Source organism: Trachypithecus francoisi, unplaced genomic scaffold, assembly GCF_009764315.1.
Source record: "Trachypithecus francoisi isolate TF-2019V2 unplaced genomic scaffold, Tfra_2.0 Lachesis_group5, whole genome shotgun sequence".
NCBI classification, from domain to species: Eukaryota; Metazoa; Chordata; class Mammalia; order Primates; family Cercopithecidae; genus Trachypithecus; species Trachypithecus francoisi.
The window spans coordinates 65,914,544-65,940,538 of record NW_022681470.1 but is presented as its reverse complement, the minus strand read 5'-3'; the positions used below and the strand labels follow the sequence as shown (position 1 = coordinate 65,940,538).

At 38.7% G+C, this 25,995-nt stretch overlaps 1 long non-coding RNA gene across 2 annotated transcripts in view; it reads right to left on the bottom strand.

Moving 5' to 3' along the window:
• Positions 1-336: 336 nt before the first annotated feature.
• The window catches only part of LOC117074927, a 48,343-nt gene continuing 22,684 nt past the window's right edge, over positions 337-25,995 (bottom strand). Inside the window, exons 3-6 of one of the 2 annotated variants that reach the window (XR_004433766.1) lie at positions 22,017-22,069; positions 19,678-19,745; positions 19,311-19,431; positions 337-863 (exon numbers count right to left, since the gene is read on the bottom strand). This is a non-coding gene — a long non-coding RNA (uncharacterized LOC117074927). The remainder of the gene's footprint in view (positions 864-19,310; positions 19,432-19,677; positions 19,746-22,016; positions 22,070-25,995) is intronic. The other variant, XR_004433767.1, reaches the window with a different exon arrangement.

Below are 25,995 nucleotides of genomic sequence, written 5' to 3'. Positions count from 1 at the left end.
AAATTTGTTTAACAAGAGTTTAATACAAGTGGAGTTGGGAGAACAGTGGCAAAGAGAACCGTTTGTAGAGAAGGCACCAAGCACATTAACTACAGGATCTATGGCAGTAAGACTCATTATAGACCCAAACTGTAGGTGGAATAGAGCTTGCCCTGTTTAGTGGTGGTTTGGGCAGAAACAGTGAAGACAGAATATAAGGATGAAGAATGTCAACGTGGTTCTATAGAAGGCAGCAGTGGATAGCATTTGCAAACGCTGCCTTGTATGCTGTCGGTGTTTATTTTCTTTTTATTTTCCTTCATGTAGATGTCTAGTTCTTTAACGTAGAATATAACCTTATTTTAGTATATCCCACAGGATAATTAACATCACTCTGAGAACAAAGTGTATATTCAATTAAATCTCTTTGTCTTTACACACTTACTTTAATTCTGAACCACTTTGTTCTTGAAAATTTTTCTGGAAATAGTAGGCTCAGTCTCAAATGGTTGTTGGTGTGTTTCAAAAGCACATAAAAAGAAGATTTTGAAGGATTAGCTCTGTGCAAGGAATCCTCTTAGAAAGGATGCAGAAGGTTAAGAATCAGCAGCAGGTTTATGGATCATTTTTACTGCCACTTCAGCAGGAATTTCTTCTATGTCTACTCCTCAAATGACAACTGGCAGACACAATCTGAACAGCCGTCCTAAAAACAGAAGCTGATACACCATGTCCCAATGAAACCTAGTCAGCATCCTTGACAGGCAGTTATAAGTGGAGGTTTGCTTGGTGTATTACTCATTTGGCTGGATTTGGATACATTGAATGTCTTCCTACTCTCTCCACAGTCCAGTTGCATAACATCAACAGCTTTGGTAACTCTGCTAATGTCAGAAGAGAAAGTATACAGATTAAAGTAAAGTCATCTTCTGTTAGCTATTCCAGCACTCACAAAACTATATTTCTAATAATAACAAATTAGAACTGGGCTGTCCAATATTATTGTCACTAGCTATATGTGGCTATGTAAATTTAAACTAAGTTAAATTAAGTGACATTAAGAATTCAGTTCATCAGTCACACTAGCCACATTTCAAATGCTCAATAGCCATAGTGGCTAGTAATTACCATACCAGAAGGTGCAGGAGAGCACATTTCCATTATCATAGAACATACTATTAGATAGCACTGAATTAGACTGAGTGTCATTCATGTTTGTACTCCAGTACCTAGCACCTAAGGACAGTCTGTTGACTGCCTACTACTATACATCTGCTCAGCTGGAACAAGAAGTCTGAGCTCAAATGTTTTCTTCTTGCCTTTTTCTCCATCCCTAGGTGACCTGTACCTCAGGCTTCCTTCCCAGATGCTTATACACAAATTAAAGGAATGCCTCCAAGTGCAGAGTTGAAAATGACTTTTCCTTCTGAAACCATCTTTGCAAAAATTATAACAGTGAAAGAATTCTGACCTAACCAACTCTATTCTGCCTTTAGCCTCCAAACTGCCCTAGTCCTTCCTGGGTGTGGGCCAGGCTAAATTGGAAAGAAATTTAGTTTATAGTTTAAATGATAACAGCCTTTCCCAAAACTAAATTGCCTTGGTAAAATTAATGAAAGTCCACCAGGTTAGGAGGATAAGAGGAGCCTGAATTCTGCTAAGATGTAGATGTAGTTAGGCAATAACCAACCTTTGTTCTGGAAGTCACAAGGTTTGTAAATTTCTCCAGTTACTCCTGTAAATAACATCACTATTGTGTTAATATAACCTAACATTGGTCTTTTAAGATGTTTCTTCAGGCTTTTGCATTTCTGATGACTGGATGGCTCCATCCAAACCAGTGACTGCTCTCTTCCCCCATCCAGAAGCGGACTCAGCAACAAAGGACAGTTTTCCACACCCCTGTGATGGCATCCCCAACTGATCAGCAGTACCCATTCCCTAGAGCCCTGCCCACCAAACTATCCTTGAAAAGTCCTAGCCTCTGAATTTTCAGAGAAACTGATTTGAGTAGTAATAAAATTCTGGTCTCCCATTTAATGGGCTGTATGTGTATTAAACTCTTTCCCCATTACCATTCCTCTGTCTCAATAAATCCGCTCTATCTGGGCAGCACGCACAATGACCTCATTGGTTTCTTTCCACCTCCCTCTCACTGTCTCCCTTCCTTCCCTCTCTCTGTCTCTTTCATTCTTTCTCTTTCCCTCTTTCTAGACTTGTTTGGCCTAGGACAGGGTGCTTTGAACTGTTACTGAGCTCTAAGAGAGGGCTAGAGAATGTGATTGTTCTACTTGGTGACAATAAAATCAGAGGGCTGTGGTGGCGGAATAACTATGAACATTTACTTTGGATGTCTGATTCTGTCATCTAGGAGGAAAAGAGAGAAAAATGGGGAGACATTGGGATAATAGAACAAAGATTCACTCATTTGGCTCTCCTTAATCAAACAGGGAAGAGAACTATAAAGAAAACCAACATGGATGAAGCCCTTCAATGGTCCAGGTATCTCACAGCAATCAGATGAGGTAGATTTTATTTTCCACTATTTTTTTTTCTCTTTTTGAGACAGAGTCTCTCTCTGTCACCCACACTGGAGTGCAATGGCATTGTCTCGACTAACTGGAGCCTCTGCCTCCTGGGTTCAAGCAGTACTCTGGCCTCAGCCTCCCGAGTATCTGGGATTACAGGCATGCGCCAACGCGCCCAGCTAATTTTTGTATTTTTGTAGAGACAGAGTTTCATCATGTTGGCCAGGCTGCTCTCAAACTCCTGACCTCAGGTGATCCACCTGTTGCAGCCTCCCAAAGTGCTGGGTTTACAGGGGTGAGCCACCGCGCCCAGCCCTATTTTCCACATTTTAGAGAAAATTAGGATTTAAGATTCAGAAAGGTAAGGTGATTTGTGCAAGGCGACAAATCTGGTAGTAAGAAGCAGACCTGACATTTTATAACTAGTCCTGTTCCCCTTTAAGCACAGAAACTCTATCTATTACTGCAGAGAACTTTGCGAACATTGAGTGGACTGGAGATTTAAGCTCTATATGGAAAGGACGGTCCTAGCAGGGAATCTAGCAGTCCATTTCTATGCCCTGTGACAAAGAAATAGTACTTGCACAAGTTTGAAGGGCATTCTCAGGCATAGGGCTACTTCTTCTGCCAGCCCCCAGGCTACTCAGGAAAGTGTCATTCAGGAAAAAAGAGGGAGTAAATTATCTTTACCTGCTGTAAAATATAGTTTGTTGATTTTGTAAAATGCTTTTGGTGTTATTTAGTTGTTAACTACACTGCAGACTAATCCAGGACATGGTCTTAGGGGCCTGTCTGATACAGAATTCTCTCCAGCACAGGATGCAACCTTCTTTCTTATTAGTTTACCTTTAAGTTAGGGCGTGAACATTGACATAATAAGTTATTTGATGGAATAGTTTTCTAGGTTTCTGATTGTGGGATATACCCACAATATGAAAACCAAGGTTTCTTCATATCACAGACATTTCTGACACTACCCTTATATGTGTAGGCAGTTCAGTAATTTTCAGTTTTCTACATGCATTTCGTAGGGTTCTCACTAATGTCTTGTGAGTGGATATAATCATTCCTTTTTTTTTTTTTTTTTTTGAGAGATAGAGTTTCACTCTTGTTGCCTAGGCTGGAGTGCAGTGGTGCAATCTCGGCTCACTGCAACCTCTGTCTCCCGGGTTCTCCTGCCTCAGCCTCCCGAGTAGCTGGGACTACAGGCATGCACCACCACGCCTGGCTAATTTTGTATTTTTAGTAGATACGGGGTTCCTCCATGTTGGTTAGGTTGGTCTTGAACTCCCGACCTCTGGTGATCCACCCGCCTCGGCCTCCCAAAGTGCTGGGATTACAGGCATGAGTCACCACACCCGGTCAATCATTCCCTTTAAACAGATGGACAAAACAAGATACAGGGTAGTTAAGGGGACTACGTAAAATTACAAAGAAAGTCAAGCAAGTCTTCTGGTTTCTGAAACTTCTAACATTTTTTCCCAAGAACAATAGGAAATAAAGGAAAAGATAAACTCAAAATCAAGATATGTGTCCATCAAATTTGTCCTCTTTTTCTTCTTTCCCATTTCTTATTCTTGGTTTGGATGTCTGTAGCTTTCAAGCTGTAAAAGTTATTGGTCGAGGATTGAAAGTCTTGTGATGAGAAATACACTTCATAGTCACAAATGTCACAGAAGACATAGAACCCATGTTCTGCCCCCAAGCATTAACATTCCTTCAGGAAATTATTAGATTAGTGAAACAAGTCAATCAGTCAACTCAATAATTCATCTATAGAGAGGCAAACCAATGGCTTTGCCAATTGATTTTTCTCCCCAAATTCAAAGGCCATTGTGGTATCAGGTTTCTACTGTTCAAGTTAAGAAAAGAGAAAAGGTGCAACATTGTTTGGTAAATCGCAAAAATAATGTTTTACAATAAACCATCCAGTAAAATCTAGATTCTCTTCCACAGCTAAGTAAACTAAGGCACATTTGGGGAATGAAATTGATCTTCTTATTCCTATATCTTAACTTGCCAAGCCAACCGATGAGAGCATATATAAAACTTAAAAGCAAGCCAGAACTATTAAGAACTACTGATAATAATTAGTATTTTGAATAAAAGATTTATCCATCCAGCAAATATTTAATGAATTTATATTATGTGCTTTCTATCCTCCACATGGTTACCTTATTGACTGATGCACAAAGACAAAGCCACGTAGAATAATTTAAACCAAGATGTGAACATTTCCTTTTTCCTGAATGTGGACTATCCAGATAATTGCTTCAACACTTCCCTCCATGGCACCTTGCTGATAAAGCTTTAATTATATTCCAAGACCACAGGTGTAAGAAAATGCAAACTAAAGCTACACCCTCCCTAGATGTTCCCCAAGAGGGAAACCCCCCACAAACTAGAAAGAAATGAGGAATCATCTTACATTAAGAAATTTCCCTTCAGAGGAACAGGACTAGTGAGAAATCCTTTTACAAAATTTTCTAGGATGGCACTAGATCCATTAATTACCTAATCTCACGCATGCCTTATTAGTCCTCTTACAACCCTTCATATGCCTCTAATTCCCATATCCTAAAGGTCTTAGAATTGGGGCTAAAATCTTTTGGTCCCAATGAGGTCCATGAGTGGCATATTGTGCTGCAAATCTCTGCAGCGTATTTACACTAATTATGAACATTAATTACAGGGGAGCCCTGGGAGCTTAATGCCCATTCCAAAGTGAATGGCATTAAGCGAGTGAAGTTAAGCAGAGTTTACAGTCTAGGAATCACAGCAAGGCAAATCCAGATTCCATGGAGTCAAGAAGGACAGAAACAGACATAAAAACAAGCAGAGGGGCAAGGATGACTAAGAAAGGAGGAGGCTTGAGCACAAGAAAAAAGGCAGATGCCCATGTCATTTTGCACATGTGGGGCCCAAGGTTAGAGCTTACACATTAGCCAGCGGCCGCTGAAATCTTCTCTAAGGTCAGAATTGGTCTCAAGAGACTGGCATGAGGCTGTCTGCAGGTGGAGGGTTGAACAACCTTAGCTGATAGAATTTAAGGCTGGAATCAAGAAAGAGCTATACTAGGAAATAATTAACCTATAAAGATATTTTTAAATAATATTCATTCATTCACTCATGAATGCACATAGTGTGCCAAATTCTATACTAACTGTCGCAAACCGTTATTGTGTATTTGTAACATGTCAGATACTGTTCTAAACACTTTACATGTATTTATACTTTGATTTGCATAACACATAAGAGATATTATCCCCATTTTATGGATGAGGAAAATGCAGAATAGAAAATCTAATATATAATTTGATCAGGAATGCAGCTAGCAAGTTGTCCAAGTATCCAAGTGTCTTTGGAACTCAGGTTCCAAATCCAGATGGCCTACACTAATTAGTACACACTAATGAACACCATGTTATTCTGCCTCAACTCAATATTAAAAAGTAAATGGAGGCTGGGTGCAGTGGCTTACCCCTGTTATCCCAACACTTTAGGAGGCTGAGGTGGGTGGACAGCCTGAGTTCAGGAGTTTGAGACCAGCCTGGGCAACATGGTGAAACCCCATTTCTACAAAAAGTAGAAAAATTAGCTATGCAAGGTGGCACACGCTTGTAGTCCCAGATACTTTGGGGGCTAAGGTGAAAGGATTGCTTGAGCCTGGGAGGTTGAGTCTGTAGTGAGCCAAGATTGCATCACTATATTCTAGCCTGAGTGACAGAGTGAGACCCCATCTCCAAAAAAAAAAAAAAAAAAAAAAAAAGCTATATCCTACTGTTTACGTCTAAGGGGTGTTGCTCTTTCTTTATCCTCATGATCAAATTTTCTTTCTCTACCACTATTCTTACTGGCATAAAACTACACTATAAAATCTCCCAATTTAAAATAAAATCTTTTAATCCTCTGTTTGCTTCTAGCTGTTGACCCTGTTTTTCTGCTTCCCCTTATAAAAACAAAACAAAGCCAGGCACAGTGGCTCATGCCTGTAATCCCAGCACTTTGAGAGGCCGAGGCAGGTGAATCACCTGAGGTCAGGAGTTCGAAACCAACCTGGCCAACATAGTAAAACCCTGTCTCTACTAAAAATACAAAAAGTAGCCAGGCGTGGTGGCACACAGCTGTAGTCCTAGTTACTGGGGAGGCTGAGGCATGAGAATCACTTGAACCCGGGAGGCGGAGGTTGCAGTGAAACAAGATTGTGCCCCTGTACTCCAGCCTGGGTGACAGAATGAGACTCCATCTCAAACAAACAAACAAACAAACAAAACAAAAGAGAACAAACCAAAAAGTAAAAACAAACAATAGCCTGGGAAGGGTTGCCTTTACTATCTCATTTCCCATTCCCTTTTAAATCCATTTTAATCAAGTTACTCTCCCTGAAACAGCCCTTGTTGAGGTCACCAAAGATTACCATGTTTCCAATTCTAGTGGTCAATTCTTAGTTCTCCTGTGTATCTCCTCTGTAGCATTTGACATAGTAGATCACGCTATCCTTCTCAAAATTCTTTCTTGCCTTGGTAGAAACTACACTCTACTAATTTCCCTCCTACCTCATTGGATACTCTGTTTTAGTTTTCTCTGTTAAAACGTGCCAGAATTCAGACCTCAGACCTTTTATCTACTCTTTTGACATTTTTACCATGTCTTCTCAATGTTTCTCATGGTGGAAGTACTTGCCACATTTCATCAATCTCAGACACAAATGGTTTCACCTTTTTACATCTCTTAATCAGGATGCATCCAAAAATAGTTGACATCCAGGCAGTGGTCTTGATTTCGTTTTCTTTGAATGCATTACGAGAACTTGGTCATTGTTGTTAATATTATCTTAACTTCAATCGAAATTTATGGAAAAACAGTACTATACCTGTTGGTTTTAATGGTGTTTAAAATAAATCTAAAAACTAATACTGTGATTTGACATTTAAAGATTATTATTCTATGGCTGGACGTGGTGGCTCATGCCTATAATCTCAGCACTTTGGGAGGCTGAGACAGGCGGATCTCAAGGTCAGGAATTTGAGACCAGCCTGGCCAATATGGTGAAACCCTGTCTCTACTAAAATACAAAAATTAGCTGGGCACGGCACATGCCTGTAGTTCCAGCTACTCGGGAGGCTGAGACAGGAGAATTGCTTGAACCCGGGAGGCAGAGGTTTCAGTGAGCGGAGATCATGCCACTGTACTCCAGCCTGGGTGACAGAGCAAGACTCCATCTCAAAGAAAAAAAAAAAAAGATTATTATGTATGCAGAAAACATGGAAATAGGAAATATGAAGGAATACGGAATGATGAAATTTCATTTTTTTCTTTAAAAACAACAATCAAGTGCTTTAAGCACCCAAAGAGAAAAAGATGCCATCAAAAGAGGCTTTTTTATATTTTGTTACTAAGATATATGCAAAATGATTACCTACCACATGCTTATTGATGTAAAAGGAGGCAGAAGAATTTGTCAAATATGGTAGAAAAAAATAACCAAATCAATTTATAGATATGACCAATTAATGTACCATGAAAAACCATTAAGGAACTATGTCATAGTGCAATCGGTAGTGTTTTTTTTTGCCCTTTAGGCTATATCCTATAATCAATAGCGACCTTGATTTGATGAAACATGACATATACTGATGAGTCCTGTATTTAAAATCTCAAAACTTAATCTTTTCCTGTGCTTTAGTTGTATACATTTAGCTCTATTCTCAGTATATTCACTTGGATGTCTGGTAAATATCTTTTTATTTTTATTTATTTATTTATTTATTTTTTGAGTCAGAGTCTCAATCTGTCACCCAGGCTGGAGTGCAGTGGCATGATCTTGGCTCACTACAACCTCCGCCTCATGGGTTCAAGTGATTCTCCTGCCTTAGCCTTCTGAGTAGCTGGGATTACAGGTGCATGCCACCATGCTTGGCTAATTTTTGTATTTTCAGTAGAGACGGGGTTTCACCATATCAGACTGGTCTTGAACTCCTGACCTCGTGATCCGCCCACCTTGGCCTCCCAAAGTGCTGGGATTACAGGCGTGCGCCACTGTGCCTGGCCTGGAAAACATCTTAAAATCAAGCTGTCCATAGAGTATACTATGTGGAATTCCTAGTTTTCAATCCCACCCACTTCCTCTCAATATTAAAAAAATTATATCACCACTCACGAGTTGCTCAGGCCAAGCACTTAGATGTTATCCTTGATTCCTCCCTTGCTGTTATACTACATTTTCAATCCATCAAAAATTCTGTCATTTATCTTAAACTCCACTACTTAATACCATCTCTGCTGCTACCACCCAGGTTTGGACCTTCACCATTTCTTGTTTCTATTTTTGTTTCACATTGTAGCACTCAGAGTGAACTTCTGAATACATAATTAAGGTCATGGTGCTCTCTTGCTCAGCACCCTGAGAAATAAAATAGCCAAAATAATAATAAAAACAGCTCAATAGATGTACTCAATAGCAGAATTGAGAGGACAGAGAAAAAAATGAACTTGAAGATAATACAGTAGAAATTATCATTATCCTATCAGAATATCAGAGAAAATAGACTGAAAAAAATAGTAAATAAATTTTCAGGGAACTGTGGCATTATGACAAATGCTCTAACTTTGGTATCAGAATCCTGAAAAGAGAGGAGAAACTTAACAGAGCTGAAAAATTACTAGAAGACTAGAAGAAATAATGACTGAATGCTTCACAAATTTGGTAAAACAACAATGATAGATTCAAGAAGTAGAGTGAGCTCCAAACAAGATAAACTAAAAAGTAGTCTAACCCAGATATATGATGGTCAAATTTCTGAAAATCAAAGAAATAAAATATTGGAAGCAGCGAGTGAGAAGTGACATTTTACCTCTAAGGGAAAAACAATTGGATAATAGTGGATCTCTCTTCAGAAACCATGGAGGTCAGAAAGAATTTGCACAATTTTCAAGTGCTAACAGAAAAAAAAAAAAAAAAAAAAAAAAAAAACCCGTGACATCAGATTTCTATATTCAGCAAAGATATCTTTCCAGAAGAAAGGGAAAATCAAAATATTCTCAGATGAAGGAAAACTAAGAGAAATTTTCACCAGTAAGCCTACCCTAAGAGAATGATAAAGGAAGTTTTCTAAACAGAAATGAAATGATAAAAGAAGGAATCTTAAAACATTAGAAAGAAAGAAAAAATAACAGAAAGAGTAAAAACATGGGCAAATACATTTTTCTTCCATATAGTTTTCTAAATATTATTTAACAATTCAAGCAACAATTTAACAGTCTGAGGTAATTTTAAATATGTATAGAGGAACTATTTAAGACAATTATAATTGGGAGAAGATAAAAAACATGAAGGGAATAAGATTTCTATACCTTACTTGCATTGGTAAAATGTCAACACCAGTTAAGTTGGGATAAGTTATTTGTATATAATATAATACCTGGAGCAGCCACTGGCATACATATTAGAAAAGAAGAAATAAAACTGTCTCTATTTGCAGATAACATGATATCAACATCCTAAGGAATCTATTTTTAAAATCCTAGAACTAATAATGAGGTCATAGAATACAAGATAAACATAATAAAAATACATAAGTATAAATATAACAAAACATATACAGGACTCATATGCTATAAATTGTTACTACTGATGAAAGACATCAAAGATTTAAATACATGGCAAGACATACCATGTTCATGGGTTGGAAGATACAAGATAGTAAAGATGTCAATTCTCCCCAAACTTATATACAGGTTTAACATAATTCCTATCAAGATTCTAGAAGAATGTTTTACAGATATAGACAAGATTATTCTAAAATGTGTATGGAAAGATAAAACAGACCCAAAGAAAAAAAACAAAAAAAATGATACTAACAAACAATTTTGTAAATGAAGACTAAGGCAAGATGAAACTGACTTCAAGTTAATCAAGAGAGAGTGACAGAGGTATGGGAGCATAAATCAATGGAACAGAATAGAAAATTCCAAAATAGACAAATGTAACCAACAAACTTTTGACAAAGTGCAAAAGCAGTTTAATGGTAGAAGATAGTCCTTTCAACAAATAGTGCTGGGAAATTGAATATACACAAAAAATGACCTTGACCTGAACCTCACACCTTTTACAAAAATTAGCTCAATATATCACAGACTTAAAAGTGGTTATAAGACTATAAAACTTTAAAAAATAAATATAGGAGAAAATATTTGAGATCTAGAACTAGGCAAAAAGATTTTAGACTTAACACCAAACCACAGTCTATAAAAGAAAAAAAAAACTATACTTCTTCAAAACTACAAACTTTTGTTCTGCAGGAGATATTGTTAAGAGAATGAAAAGAGGAGCAATAGATGGGAAGAAAATAATTTCAAAGCATATAGCCATCAAAAGGCTAATACCTACTATGTAGAAAATACTCTCAAAACTCAACATTTAAAAAAAAAAAAACGAAAGAAAGAAAACCCCAAATAATCCAGTTAGAAAATGGGTAAAGGACATGAAGACATTTCACTGAAAAGATTGTATAGGTGGCAAATAAACATAAAAAAAGATGTTAATTATCACTATGCATTAGGGAAATGCAAATTAAAACCACAATGAAATATTGCAACACAAAAATCAAAATGGCAAGATTAAAAAATAGTGACTGTGAGGAGATAGACAGACTGGATCACTCACGCATTGCTGGTGGGAGTGTAAAATGGCACAGCCACTCTGAAAAAAAGTTTGTCAGTTTCTTTAAAAATTAAACATGTAATTTCCATATATCCCAGCAAATACTCGACTTATTTCATAGAAATGTAAACATATATTCACATAAAGATAATTAAAACATATACATGAATGTTTATAGTAGTTTCATTCATAAGATTACAAGACTGGAAACAATTCAGATGTCTCTTGACAAATGAATAATTAACCAAACTGTGGTACATCCATCCATACTATAGACTACTACTCAGAAATAAAAAGGAACAAATTACAAAATATTGTATATAGAGCAAATTGAAAAAGTCTCCAAAGAATTATACTTAGTGGAGAAAACCAATTACAGAAGATTGTCTATTTTATGATTTCACTTACGTAATAACCTTGAAATAACAAATTATGGAAATGGAGAACACGTTAGTGGTTGCCAGAGGTAAAACACTAGGAACTAGGAACAAGAGAGATGAGACAAAAGTGGGAGTAGGTATAAAAGGGCAACGTGAGGGATCACTGTGATGATGAAAATGTTTTGTCTCTTGATCCTATTGACATCATCACTGTGATATTGTACTATAGTTTCACAAGATGTTACCACTGAAGGAAGATGAGTAAAGGATACATAGGATCTCTCTTTATTATTTCTTAAAAATGTAAGTGAATCTTCAATTTTCTAAAAAAAATTAAAACGATAATCGTCTTTTTGGAAAAGGAACATTAATGGAAAATTTGCATAATCTGAATAAGATCTATATTTAGTTAAGAGTAGTGTGTCAATGTTAGTTGTTAGTTTTGACAAATGTATTATAAATGTGTGAGATGCTAGCATTAGGAGAAATTGGGTAAAGTTTATGCAAGAAATCTGTTTCATTGCCACATTCTTGCAAATCTAAAATTATTCCAAAATAAAAAAAATATTGTTTTAAAAAGATAATTTACTATTTAAAACAAAAACACCAATAATGTATTATAGGGTTTATAACATATATAAAAGTAAAATGTATGATAACTATACAGCAAAGGATAGAAGGAAGAAATGGAAGCATTCAGTTGTAAGGTTCATACATTTTGCAAGAAGCAGTATAATATTTTTGAAGGTCAACTATTGTATATAAAAAGTAAACACTGTAAACCCTAGAGCAACCACTGAAACAAAAAGTTTTAGCTAATAAGCCAATAATAAAGATGAAGTAGAATTTAAATTATGATTGATCTAAAAGAAGATAGAAAACACAACAAAGGCCGGGCGCGGTGGCTCACGCCTGTTGGGATGCCGAGGCGGGCGGATCACAAGGTCAGGAGATCGAGACCACGGTGAAACGCTGTCTCTACTAAAAATACAAAAAATTAGCCGGGCGCGGTGGCGGGCACCTGTGGTCCCAGCTACTGAGGAGGCTGAGGCAGGAGACTGACGTGAACCCGGGAGGCGGAGCTTGCAGTGAGCCGAGATGGCGCCACTGCACTCCAGCCTGGGCAACACAGCAAGACTCCAAAAAAAAAAAAAGAAAACACAACAAAAATGGATCGGGCTCAACTAGAAAACAAATCATAAGATAGTAGATTTAATGGTTAACCATATGAATAATTACATTAAATGTAATTTTTTAAACAGAAAAATATAAAAAAATTTAAAGTAAAATAATAGAAAAAAACTATATCTTGAAGACATTCAACATTAAAAAATTAAAAGATAAGTATTTGTTACATACATAAAAATTAGTGACCAGAATATGTAAAACGCTCCTTTAAAGAGTAAGATAAAGACAATTGAAGAAAAAGATAGAACATATATTTAAACAGACTCATAAGAGCAGAAACATGAATGTCCTGTAAACACATGAAAGTTTAAGTTCAATTTCATTCAGAATAAAGGAAATATAAATTAGAACCAGAAGGTGTAAATTAAAACCAGAATGTGAAGAATGTAAATTATCATTCAGTGATGGTGACTATAAAATTGGCACTGTGGACGGCAGTCTGGCATTATCAGCATAATCAAGGATAGGAATACTTTATAACCCAGTGACTCCACTTCTAGACAATTTCCTGCGTTATGTATTCACATAGATATGTACACAAATGCTTATTCCAGCATTGTTTTAAACAGAAAAATTGAAAACAACTTAAATATTATCAATAAAAAAGGGACAAACTATAGTTTAGTTATACAATGGAATACCAGGCAGATAATTAATTTGATGTGTCTATAGCAATAGGAATTAACTTAAAAATGTTAAGTGAAATAAAGCAAGTTGTTTACAAATACATTTTATATATAAACTGTATTTACAAATGCAATTTATATGCATTTAAATTATACAAAGCAATATCTATCGATTATAGATATATCAATATGTAGTAAAAATAGGAAAGCATGCTAATGATATGTCACCAAATCCAGAATAGCAATCACTCACGGTGAGAGGGAAGATAAGTCAGAATGAAGAGGAAGGGAAGGAGTGTGGGAAGACTGCAGTTACACTGTAGCTTTAAATTGCTTTGAAAATAAGAAATGTGAAGTGACTAGGTTAATGACTAGGTTAGCTCTTGACAAATTTTGATATTGTGTTTACTGGGTTTCTTTTATTATTTTTGGATTCTTTGTTCGTTCCAAATTTTTTCTCTTTCTTTTCTTTTTTATTTACTTTTATTTTTATTTATTTATTTTTTGAGATGGAGTCTTGCTCTGTCTACAGGCTAGAGTGCAGTGGCACAATCTCAGCTCACTGCAACCTCCACCTCCTAGGTTCAAGCAATTCCCCCACCTCAGCCTCCTGAGTAGTTGGGACTACAGGTGCACGTCACCACACCTGGCTAACTTTTTGCATTTTAGTAGGGATGGGGTTTCACCATGTTAGCCAGAATGGTCTCAATCTCCTGATCTTGTGATCTGCTCGCCTTGGCCTCCCAAAGTGCTGGGATTATAGGTGTGAACCACCACGCCTGGCCCCAAATTTTTTCTTAATTAAATAAACAAAATTCCCAACTGAGGAGGTCCTTTAAATATCTGCACAGCCTGGTGTAGCTGAAGTTTTGGTTAAAGGTTATGGAAGTGCTCTACGGTTTCCAGTGAGTTGAGGGTTGGACCTTTGTCCTAGAATTCGGTGTTGGTGGTAATGGCTGCTGTTGCTTATTTCTGGGTTCCTTAAGTCCGCATTAGGCTTCATTAGCCATACCCACACCTCTGTAAACAATCTCTACATTAAATTCCCCTTGGCTGAACCATCTGAGTGAAATCTGATTTCTTACCATGACTCCACCTGCTTTCTCTGTGAGGGTGTTAAAGAAAGAGGCCTTACTATTTTCATATATTTTACAGAACATAGGGTAGAATCACTAGAAGATTCTGCCCCTAAGAAAGCCAGGCTTAGAAAAGAGCTTCTCTTCCCACCTTGTATACCTGACTTTGGAGGGCGTCATTTTTTCACACCTCAAAAAGCCAGAAAGGCGTAGCAAATCAAAGCTGACTTCTCAGCCAGCTTCCAGGGATAGAATCCCAACCCTGTCATTTATGGATTGAAATGTTGGGGGAAATTACCAAACCTCCCTTTTCCTCAGTTTCCTCATCTAGAAAATGGGGCTGTAACCCTGACCTTAGTGTGAAGATTAAAGCACACATTCCGTGTGTAAAGTGCTCTCTGAATAGCCTGACTTCCAAGCAGTTGCTAGCCCCAGATCAATCCTGTGGCTTGTAGTCTCTCTTCTCTTTCTTCTCTTACTGCTTTGTCTCTGATCAGCCTGATTGTCTGCTTCCTTTATACAGTATCTGCTAAAGGAGACGGTGTTGTAATAATAACAACAAACAAGTTAGGAAGAATTAACCTCCCATCTCTCTTGTAAATGTCGACAGGTTCCATCGTTATATTACAATCCCAATTAAAGGGAAATTCCCCACCAAGCCATAAACCTAAAATGAAAAAAACCCTATAGGGATGAATAAGCCTCTTCCGTGAACAAACCTGCTATTTATCCTTTTTTTTTTTTGTGTGTGTGTGTGTGTGTGTGTCACTGCTTATGTGTGCTCAAATCCCCGCTGAACAAATCCTGCAAGCTGATAAAGGAGCAAAGCTAAGGGCATCCATCGGTGAGTCTGTCAAGACTTTACTTGTAATGAGTCTCCCATGGATTTGATTATTACTGGATATTAATTATTAATGGTATTTCCTGCAGGAGGCCTGTGTGGGCTTCTTTTCCCCCAACCTCTATTTTGAACCGGAATTAAAAAATAACCAGAAATCTCCCCCAGTGGAGCAGGGAGAGGGAAAAGAGAAAGGAATCGAGGGAATCCCTCTGCTAGTCTTTCACCACTGGCACCACTTGAAATTCTGGGGCTGTTCACATAATTAAGAGTAGGAAGCAGCTCTGTGCTTAGCCTCCTCCCGTCCTCCAGCTGTAACCCCTCTTTCAAAGCCACAAAGGAGAAACAAAGCGCCTTTCTGCCTGCCTCCTGTCCCCCATCCTCACTCTCCAGTTCTAACCCTGTCTTCTTTGACAATTAATTTCCTCTGATGGTTATGTTAATTTTTATGGCTTCCTAATGATTAGAAATATTTGGCACATTAACATCATTTAACTTTCCTCTCCCTGGGGGCGGGGAAGAGACAGGGATGTAGCTAAATGGTGAGAAACAGCTGGAAAAGCCAAGGGTGAAAATCAGAATTCTGTGCCAAGCATTTCAATGGGAAGGTGAAAGATGGACACCCAAGAAAGTCTGGAGAATTTAAAGCCAAATAAAGAAATAATAATAAGGCCAAAAGATCAGAAACATAGCCCTGCCCCTGCCCTGTGTGTGTTTATCCTTTATACACTGTTGACAGTCCATATGTTGCTTCCGAGCAATTTTTTAAAGATGGCTACACCTGTCAGGGTGTCTGGGAGGTAAAGACAGAGCAGATGTTGAGATTTGTGCCATGGAAGAGAAAAATTCATTTTGTCTAGCAAAAAGTGGCATGCTCCTGTGCGTCCTGAAGGGGTCCCTCCACCATTGCCACTCTCCCCTTTTCCATAAAGCAATGGGCCCCACATGGTGCCGCAGATGGAAAGATGGAATTTAATTTTACTGGCGTTCAATCAAAACAGAATAATGTGTTTAATATCCCTGCAGTGTAAGTGAAAGGGAGAGATTTATGAACTCCTGGGAGGCAAGAGATTCCAAGCAGTGCTTTCATATCTCCTCATATGTATAAACATAGAATTGCAGTGGAAAATATGGATAAATCCAGGTTAAGATCTCCGCCTCCTCCCCCATGTTGCTACTTTTAAGTTCAAGCCTTTCTGACAAAGAGGTGGCACTCTCTCTCACCAAGAGAACAGCTGAATTAATACAAAGGTAGTCAGGCACCCTGAGCTTAATCCCAGACTTAATTCAGAGGGTGATTTGGTCACAGGTGTCAAGGGAAGAGATAGATGCTTCTGATTGGCAGACGTATTCAATAGGGAAGAGCCTCACAAAGGAAGTTACTAGAAACTCCACCTCAAGTTTCATTTAAAATCTAGTAGATGGTGGCCAGGGCCAGTGGCTCACGCCTGTAATCCTAGCACTTTGGGAGGCCGAGGTGGGTGGATTGCCTGAGCTCAGGAATTTGAGACCAGCCTGGGCAACATGGGTGAAACCCCATCTCTACTAAAATACAAAAAATTAGCTAGGCATGGTGGCGTGCACTTGTAGTCCCAGAGAGGGTGAGGCAGGAGAACTGCTAGAACTGGGGAGGCAGAGGTGGCAGTGAGTCAAGATCGCACTACTGTACTCCAGCCTGGGCGACAGAGGGAGACTCTGTCTCTAAAAAAAAAAAAAAAAAAAAAAATCTAGTAGATGGTAATCATATGGCTATATGTTTGTTGATAAAATAGCAACAAATCATATACATAGGGAAAACAAAAATCTGGAATTAAGTATCTCAAAATGCTATAAGAAGTTGAGTTAGGATAGTAAAATTATAGGTAATCATTGTCTTTTATAACTTTTCTCTAAATTTGTTTCCAATGCAATGATATTATTTTTATAATGGTGAATATATGTACATTGTCTGTGTATTTGTGAATAAGAATTTCTTTTTTTTTTTTTTTTTTTTGAGACGGAGTCTTGCTCTGTCACCCAAGCTGGAGTGCACTGGCCAGATCTCAGCTCACTGCAAGCTCCGCCTTCCGGGTTCGCGCCATTCTCCTGCCTCAGCCTCCCGAGTAGCTGGGACTACAGGCGCCCGCCACCTCGCCCGGCTAGTTTTTTGTATTTTTTAGTAGAGACGGGGTTTCACCGTGTTAGCCAGGATGGTCTCGATCTCCTGACCTTGTGATCCGCCCGCCTCGGCCTCCCAAAGTGCTGGGATTACAGGCTTGAGCCACCGCGCCCGGCCTGTGAGTAAGAATTTCTATTTTTGGTGTGCATTAGAATCACCCAGGGAGCTCTTTAAAAATGTGGATGCATGAACCCCACTTTAGATATCCTGAAATAAGTAAATGAATAAATACAATACAATACAATACGATATAAAACCCAATCCTCCCCTAACCTAACCGAGTTCTCCCAGATTTGCTTATCTGGTGTGGAGTTGTCAGGCAGGCTGTCTCCTCTGGTCTGCATTATATTCATATTGGTCACTCAAAGCTTATTCCAAAAGAATACTCTGCTTTCTGTATAATTTTCCCAGAAAACATTTTACAGTCATGTCTATATCTGATTCTTTCTCATAAAAATATCTTTAAACTCTGTACTTTTCACTTTGGGATATGATTTTCAATATCCAAATAACAAAGCCCAGTGTCTGCCAGAATACCAACTTAATCCTGTCCCTTTCTCACAGATACACACACATGTCTACGTTCATACCAGCAAGGAGGAGCCTACACATACATGGTTCCACTACTGTTAGGTAAATTCAGTTAATTTAGTGAAAAATCAAAAGTTAATCAAATTTGGGATTGACTGAATGAGCCATTTGGGAAGATTTTAAAAACCCATTAATTGGTATGTATCATTAATATTAGTCAAGAGAGTTGAATCAGGTTATACTGAGGATGCCACTGTACAGCTGCAGAGGCATCCTTATTTGAACTCTCTAGTGACAGAGTAAAGTCAAATAATATGGTTTTCTCATGTTAAGTTTTTAGGTCCAGTTAACAGTAATTGTATCAAATTAAAGCAAAATCATTTTGGTTACAGTGTTACCTCAGGTGTGATTGTAAACACACACACACACACACACAGACACACACAGAATACACATCAATTAGAGGTTTGGAGAGACTGTCACCACATTTGCATAAAGATATGGTCATCCATAATGGTGTGTTTTTAAAGATGTTGTCAATGGGATTGAATATGGCCTCCCAGCTAACTGCACAGCACTGCAAGAAAAATGCAAAGGTACTTTATTTTGTTTTTGTTTAACCAGGAGGAGCTATTGATGCAGAGGAGCGGTTCATTTCCCACAATTCCTGTCTGTGCCACTAAATGCCTGATGTTACCTTGAATCAGCTGGCTCTTCTGCCGGGACTGGCAACTGTCCATTCTAGACCTGGATTGGCTCCCAGAGCTAGGGAACAGGGTTCCACAACTAATCAGATGCCAGCTTCTTCAAGCAGGGACCACCATTTGTTTGGCTGTGTGTAAAACAAACTCTTCGAACTTACATGTTGACCATTTGTCCTAATCCGAGACTTTTCAGATAGATAGCTCTTATTAATAAAAATAACACCTTACTTAACTAGCTCTTTTCACTTCCTGAGCACTTGCACATCCACTATCTCACTTCAACTATTATTATTATTATTTTTTTATTTTTTTTGAGACTTAGTCTGGCTCTGTCACCCAGGCTGGAGTGCAGAGGCGCAATCCCAGCTCACTGTAACCTCCACCTCCCGGTTTCAAGCGATTCTCCTGCCTCAGCCTCCTGAGTAGCTGGGATTACAGGTGTGCACCACCACCCTGGCTAATTTTTTGTATTTTTAGTAGAGATGGGGTTTCACCATGTTATCAGGCTATTCTCGAACTCCTGACCTCATGATCCGCCCGCCTTGGTTCCCAAGGGCTGGGATTACAGGTGTGAGCCACCATGCCCGGCCACTTCATCTATTACTGTGGGTTGTAATGGACACTAGTCTTTGCAACTTACATGTAATTCTGTGACATGCTGGTGATCTGGACTTGTGGACTAGTAACTTCTCATAGACCTTGCAGGGTAGGAAAAGATTTCCTTGATTTTCTTAGGGTGTTTGCTGGGTCTGAAAGGAAAGCTACAAAGACAAATTAACAGGGGAAAAGCATATATATTTATTTAGTATAAGTTTTACACCACACAGGAGGCTTCATAATGAAATGAAGCCTTGAAGAAATGGTTAAAATTGTGTATTTTTGTGCTAGATTTGATGGAGAGTAGACAGTCATGGGAAAATATAATTGACAGAGTATGATCTAATGGTAATAAACTGGGGAAACTTTGCCAGGCCTGTTGGTTCAGTTGCTTCTCTGTGACACTATACCTCCAGGGATAAGGATTTCCTCTTCCTCCCGGTATAGGGAGTGCACCTCTCACAATGGGATCTATGACCTGCTTGAGGAGAGAAGAGTGAGAAAAGATTACAGAGAACTTCCTGCTTCTGCAGTTTTCTTAATTTCCTGTAGCTTAAAATACTCAATGTATTGGGCTGGGCGCAGTGGCTCACACCTGTAATCCTGACACTTTGGGAGACCCAGGTGGGTGCATCACTTGAGGTCAGGAGTTTGAGACCAGCCTGGCCAATATGGTGAAACCCCATCTCTACTAAAAGTACAAAAATTAGCTGGGTGTGGGGGTACATGCCTGTAATCCCAGCTACCTGGGAGGCTGAGGCAGGCAAATCTCTTGAAACTGGGAGACGGAGTTTGCAGCGAGCCGAGATTGCGCCACTGCACTCCAGCCTGGGCAACACAGTGAGACTCCATCTCAAAAAAAAAAAAAAAAAAAAAACCTCTATGTATCAAGGTGCCACATTTGGGGGTAGAATGTTCTGAGCTCTGTTACCACCAACTCAAGGCCCTCAGTGACAGAAAATAATCCCTTTTTATTTTTCTGACATTCAGCTGAAATAACTTTCCCTTGAATCTATCCTAAAAGTGTGTCAGTCCATTGTTTCTTCAGTGGTTTGTGTAACACCCTGACCCTGTGATTCTTCAATCTTCAGAGCGGGACACACTTAGCCCTACTTGTAGTTTCAGCCTTATAGAAAATTCAGAAAAATCTTTCCCTAAGTAATGTTAAGTGTCAAGTTTATGCACTCATTTACCATTACTGAGCGCTTACAATGTGCCTGGTGCTTAACTTATATTATTTCATTTAATGTGTATAGCATCCCTTGAGTGGATGTAGCCATCTTCACTTTAGAGGAATGGGGACTGAGGTCCAAGGCTACGTAACTACAAGCAAAGAAACCAGGATTCAAACCTAGTTTTCTCTGAATCTGAAACCATTGTTCTTTGTCTTAAATTGAGTGTTGCCTTTTCCTACTAGGAGCTGCCTCTGAGAGCAGCATTACCTATCTTTCTAAGATCCAGCAAAGTGCTCCTTTAGTCCTTTGGCTAATGGTAACCATATCTTACTTGTCATTCTGCCAGGCCCATAAATCATGTGTTGTCATACAGGGTGTGTGTCTCTGCCCCCTACTACATTGTGTACTCTTTGTGGGCAGCTGCAATATCTCACTTATCCTTGGAGCTCCAGAACCCAGCAATGTCCCTGGAACATAGTAACTACTCAATAAATGCTAATTGAATACATGAACGAATGAGTAACTACATCTGCCGCAGGTCTGTGAAGGATGAAGTTTTGAAATGTTTCCTTGAAAAGTAGATGTTCACTTGTATGGAGCCATCTGGATCCTGAATTCTCTGAGTTTGATACCCCTCAACCTCATTAACCATACCTTTCCTGCTTCCCTAGTCCTGCAATAAACTTAGCACTCCATGAACAGACCCATACCTGGGACTTTCTGAAAATGATGGAAACTTGTTCCCTATTTTCTTCTTCGTGTGGCCTCAGAAGCAAGCTTCCTCTGGGAGCACATTGAGCAAACCTCTGACAGCTGCTTCCAAGATCCCTAAGTTTCTAAAGCATGTGACAGCTTCCTCTGACTCACTGAAGTTGTCTTGTGATAAATCCTCAGTGTTCCTTAAACTATCTCTGGTGAAAACGAAAAGAGTTTTTCTCCCAATTTGTCATAAACTGATACTTCTGGAAAATAAAACATCACACACTTGGATGTCATGACAATGTCAAACTGATATAACAAGTTTCTAGATCCTTTCTCTCAATTTCTTTACTTAACTCCTTTATGACTAGTAACAGTATGTGGATTGATGCTGGTCCATAGGCCACACTTGAAGGAGCATCAGCATAAACCATGAAATTCTGATTTTGTCTCTGGAGTAGTATATAATAGAAATGGAATGCAAGTCACATATAAGATTTTAAATGTTCTAGGAGCTGCATTAATAAAGGTAAGAAGAAACAGGAGATACTAATTCAAATACTATATTTAGCCCAATATATCCAAAATATTATAATTTCAATATGCAATCAATATAAAAATGATGAATAAGCTATTTTACAATTCTTTTATTTTGCACTAAGTCTTTGAAATCTGGTGTGTATTGCTACCTAAAGCACGGCTCCATTTGGGTAAGTCACAACAGCACATATTGCTAGTGACTACCATATTGAGCAATGCAGCTCTAGAGTCGTCACTGCTACCACATTTACTGACTCTAATCCCTTTGAGGTTTCACCATTGCTCTGTAGAAACTTCCTTAGTTACCTCTAAGCTTCAGAAACATTCTGATTCACCAGGACTCCTGCATTCAGTTTCAAGCAATCCTCTAGAATGAAACACTTTAGTTCTGGTATAGAAAAGACAGAAACATTAAAGGCAACAATTGGTAAAAAGAAACATACTCTCACCCACAAGAACTCAGATATGTAGTTCAGCAAACCATTTTGAGCCTCTACAAGGTGTCAGGCATTCAGGCATGGGTGCTAGGTGGATGATCAGCCAGTATCTGTATATTGTCTTTATTTTGTACAGTTGGAACCATCTCATTCTTAAATTCTAAAGACCCTAGGGATCCCTTCTAGAAGAAGAAAACAAAAAATCCATAGCTCTATAGGCTACCCCCAGTTCAGCCCTGAGCCGGTATCACTCCTGGCCTTACTTTGAATTCCCAGATCTGCATTGACTGGATTTCATTCTTCTTCCCCAATGATATCATCTCTGCCTGGAGACTGGATTATTGCTCTAGGAGCTGTCTTCTTTTGGTGCTAACTACCACATCATCTAGATGTTGGTCTTTTGTTTTCATGGGACCTCTATGTTTTTACTGTAATTGTTCCTCTTTAAGAATCATCCTGAATATTGCACTTAGTTGTGAACTTGGCTTAGGACATTCGTGATCTATCCACTTCCTTCCCTGAAGAATAGCTCCCAAGTTTCACTCAAACTATTTGGACTTAAAATGGCATCCACTCCCTCGTAAAATCTTTCTATGCCCTTGTGGCTTTGCCTTATATGTGCTATATGTATGTAGGTTGACCCACCTTCCTATTGCTCAGTCCCCAGTTCTAACAGTTATTATCATTAAGAAATATCTAAAGTCATAGAAAGCTAACATAGGTATAATGACTTACGGTTTAGTACTGATATTTAGATTCAGAAATCATGTTATTAAAGAAATCAATTAGCTATAGAAAGATAATTTTGCTCCAAGTTCCTTTCCCATTTGCAGCACAGAAGCAGTGGCTGGTTAGCATCTGGGTGTCCTCGAGACATACTGAACATTTCATTCATCATACATGACATTTGCATATTGCAAATATCATACTTTATGCACATGCCTTCCAGGCTAGTCTAGAGACTATGATTGCTGCCTAATCCTCACATAAATCAATGCGCCAGGGAATGCCACTTCTAAACATGAGGAAAATCAAGGATAGCTCTGCCTTCAGACTCTTCCTGGGACCATCTCATTCTCTTCACATCCCAAGTAGATTCAGTGCCTTCATTTTCTCTTCTTTCTTGTAGCTATTAAAATTCTATTAGCCATTTGTGAATATTATTTTATACCATCTGCATTTTCTCTAAGTTGTGATAGTGACAGCTGCAATCATTTGTATGCATTTTCTGTGCAGGATTTTGTGTGTGTATAGGAACAAAACCTTTCCTTTGTAGGACCATGTATCCAAATAGAAAGATGATTTGTTTGTAAATCTATTTCTCTTCCAAATATTAGTTTATTTGCTGAGAAGACAGAAAGAGAAGATGTTGAAAGAGGAAAGGCAAAACCATTTGATCTCAAATAAAGCGTAGGTTTGCTTTTTCTCAGCTCTTGGTTTTCCGCCTCTCAATCAAAGTTGACCTTATAAGTACTGTTAGACTGTGTTTCCTGTTTTTAATCTGAAGGCCTTCGGGGTATTTTCCTCATTCCACTACCACTCTAAAATCTTTCTCCTTTCCCCACGTCTCAGTTAGCAGAAAAATTCATCTAGCCAGGCTCCTCACTTCTTTCCTGCACAAGAATGAATCTGGCTCTTCTTTAAGGAAAGTGTAAGCTCGCGGGGAAGGCCAGCAAAACAAGTCTACAGTTTATCACACTGGAAGTTACCAGCTTGTTAAAGCCACCTTCTAGGGTGGGCATGACAAGGTAGCAGAACCTGCCTCGTTTTGAGTATCACCTTGCACAGCATACAAGAATTAAATACATGAAGACTCCAATCAGGATTAATCTGAGCTACTCATGAAAGCTTTAAGTGTTCCAAGGAAGTTGAGTCCAAGGATTTTCAGCTGCAACTTGATTCAGCTAACCAGTTCCCTCATGCCACACAAGGAACCAGGACCCTCTAGGCCACACCTTTGGGAGGCGCCCCACATGGATAAACCCTTTTCTCTAACTGCCAACCCTTCCCAGTCCTACTTGCTTTCTTCTAATAAACCCTTTTAGAAGCTTTTACTAATATCCACTGACTGTAGTCTTCACCCTGATGTTAACAGTAGGAGGTGGGATTGTTTCCTTCCTGGGGTTTTTCTGGTCTCAAAAAGGAAGGATGTGAGTGAGTTTTTTTTTTTTTTTCTGATGGGACATATGAGAAAGATAGTGTTTCTTTCTACCTAACCTTGGTCCTCCACCAGAAATCGCTCTTGCTAGATTTCTTCAGAATAAGGCAACACTCTCACCAAGATGAATATAAATTCTTTCTAAAGACTCACAGTCTAGTCTCACATAGATGCATCCATTCCTTCTATTGAGATAATTTTGCTCTATGTAAAATTATAATCCCATCTACATTTTTCTAATGTAGCATACTGCTTCTTTCTTAGGTTTATTATCCTTATATGGTCTCTGTTGTAGCTCAGAATGCCTCTGTCTAAGCCATCTTTGATGGTTGGTACTATCCCAAAGAGTTGCTCTCTACCTCAAATTTCTTCTCTGACTTTGGATGCAGGTGGATGATATGCTATCAGTTAATCCTGCTGCCTCCTTATTGGTAGTAATTGTAAAAGACGGAAGTGGAGGTTGGGAAAAGAGAAGGAAAATACAATGAAGATTTTTTTAATAAAAGAAGTAATAATTTTACAGTGCCTTGAGGCAGATAAAGAAAATTGAGTCAAATCATATCAGAAACTTGAACCTGTACCCTTGTCTGGTAGAAAGCAAGAGGCTGTCTATAATTGAAGGGATGTTGCAGCCAGGTTATAGTGTTTTGATGGGTACTAATACACTCTGACATAGAGTTATCTTCTGAGGAGTTAAAGCCATATATATTCCTGTGCACTGGAAAGAGAATGTGAGTAAAGAATACATTCAGCATGCATGGAGGTTCTCCTAGCTTCACTAAGCTAAATTAGATCACATAAGTCATCTGAAGCTTTTCCTACAGAAATAGCCCAAACAGTCAATCACTCCTCCTCTGTGACTACATTTGGGAGTTAGAAACTAACAACTATTAGTGTGTCATCCTTTGGCTTAGGCAAAGAGATAGCAAACTTCCATGTGAAACCCATCCCAAAATCTCATAGACTGGTCTTTTTGATAAACATAGAAATGGACTCTTCTGGTCTTAAAGCTTGAAACTTATATTTGTTTTATCTGAGTTCCTTCCTCAGGAAAGGACCTTTGGGCCTCTGAAAGAAAGAATCAAAGAACTGAAACTCACCAGATCACCATAACCTGATAATGAGATGAGGACCCCTCATTCATCATGATTGCTTCCTTGCCCTCCCTAGTTCCTGTTTTCTTACATGTTGTTACATTTCTTCCCTGCTGTGTAAAGCCCTAGTTTTTGTCAGTCAGGGAGATGGATTCGAGACTGAACTCCCATCTCCTTGTCTGCAGCACCTGAGAAAAGCCTTTTTCCTTGACGATAACTCATCATCACTGACTGGCTTCCTAGACTGAACCCCTAGTGTTTCGGTAACACATGCGAGGCTGGGGCTAGGGTGAGACAGGGGAGATGCGTAGGGTACATGACTGAAGGAGATCCTGTAAGAGTGAGTGAGTGAAAAGGAGTATCTTCCTACTTTTTGCTCCCTAGGTATCTCACTTGCCTCACCTTAGTCTCAACAGTGCTTTCAAATACGGAAAAGAAACTGCCCCATGGGCCAGGGAGGCCTGTTAGCATCGATAGAACCAAATGGATATAATCTGTAAGTTTTATTTAGTTAACCCCTGGATTTGCCAATTAAGCTTCAGTTCCCTTTTTGAAAATATGAACTTGCTAATTTTATATGTTGGCATTAATTATGTAACACTTTAAGGTAGTAAGGCTTATATGT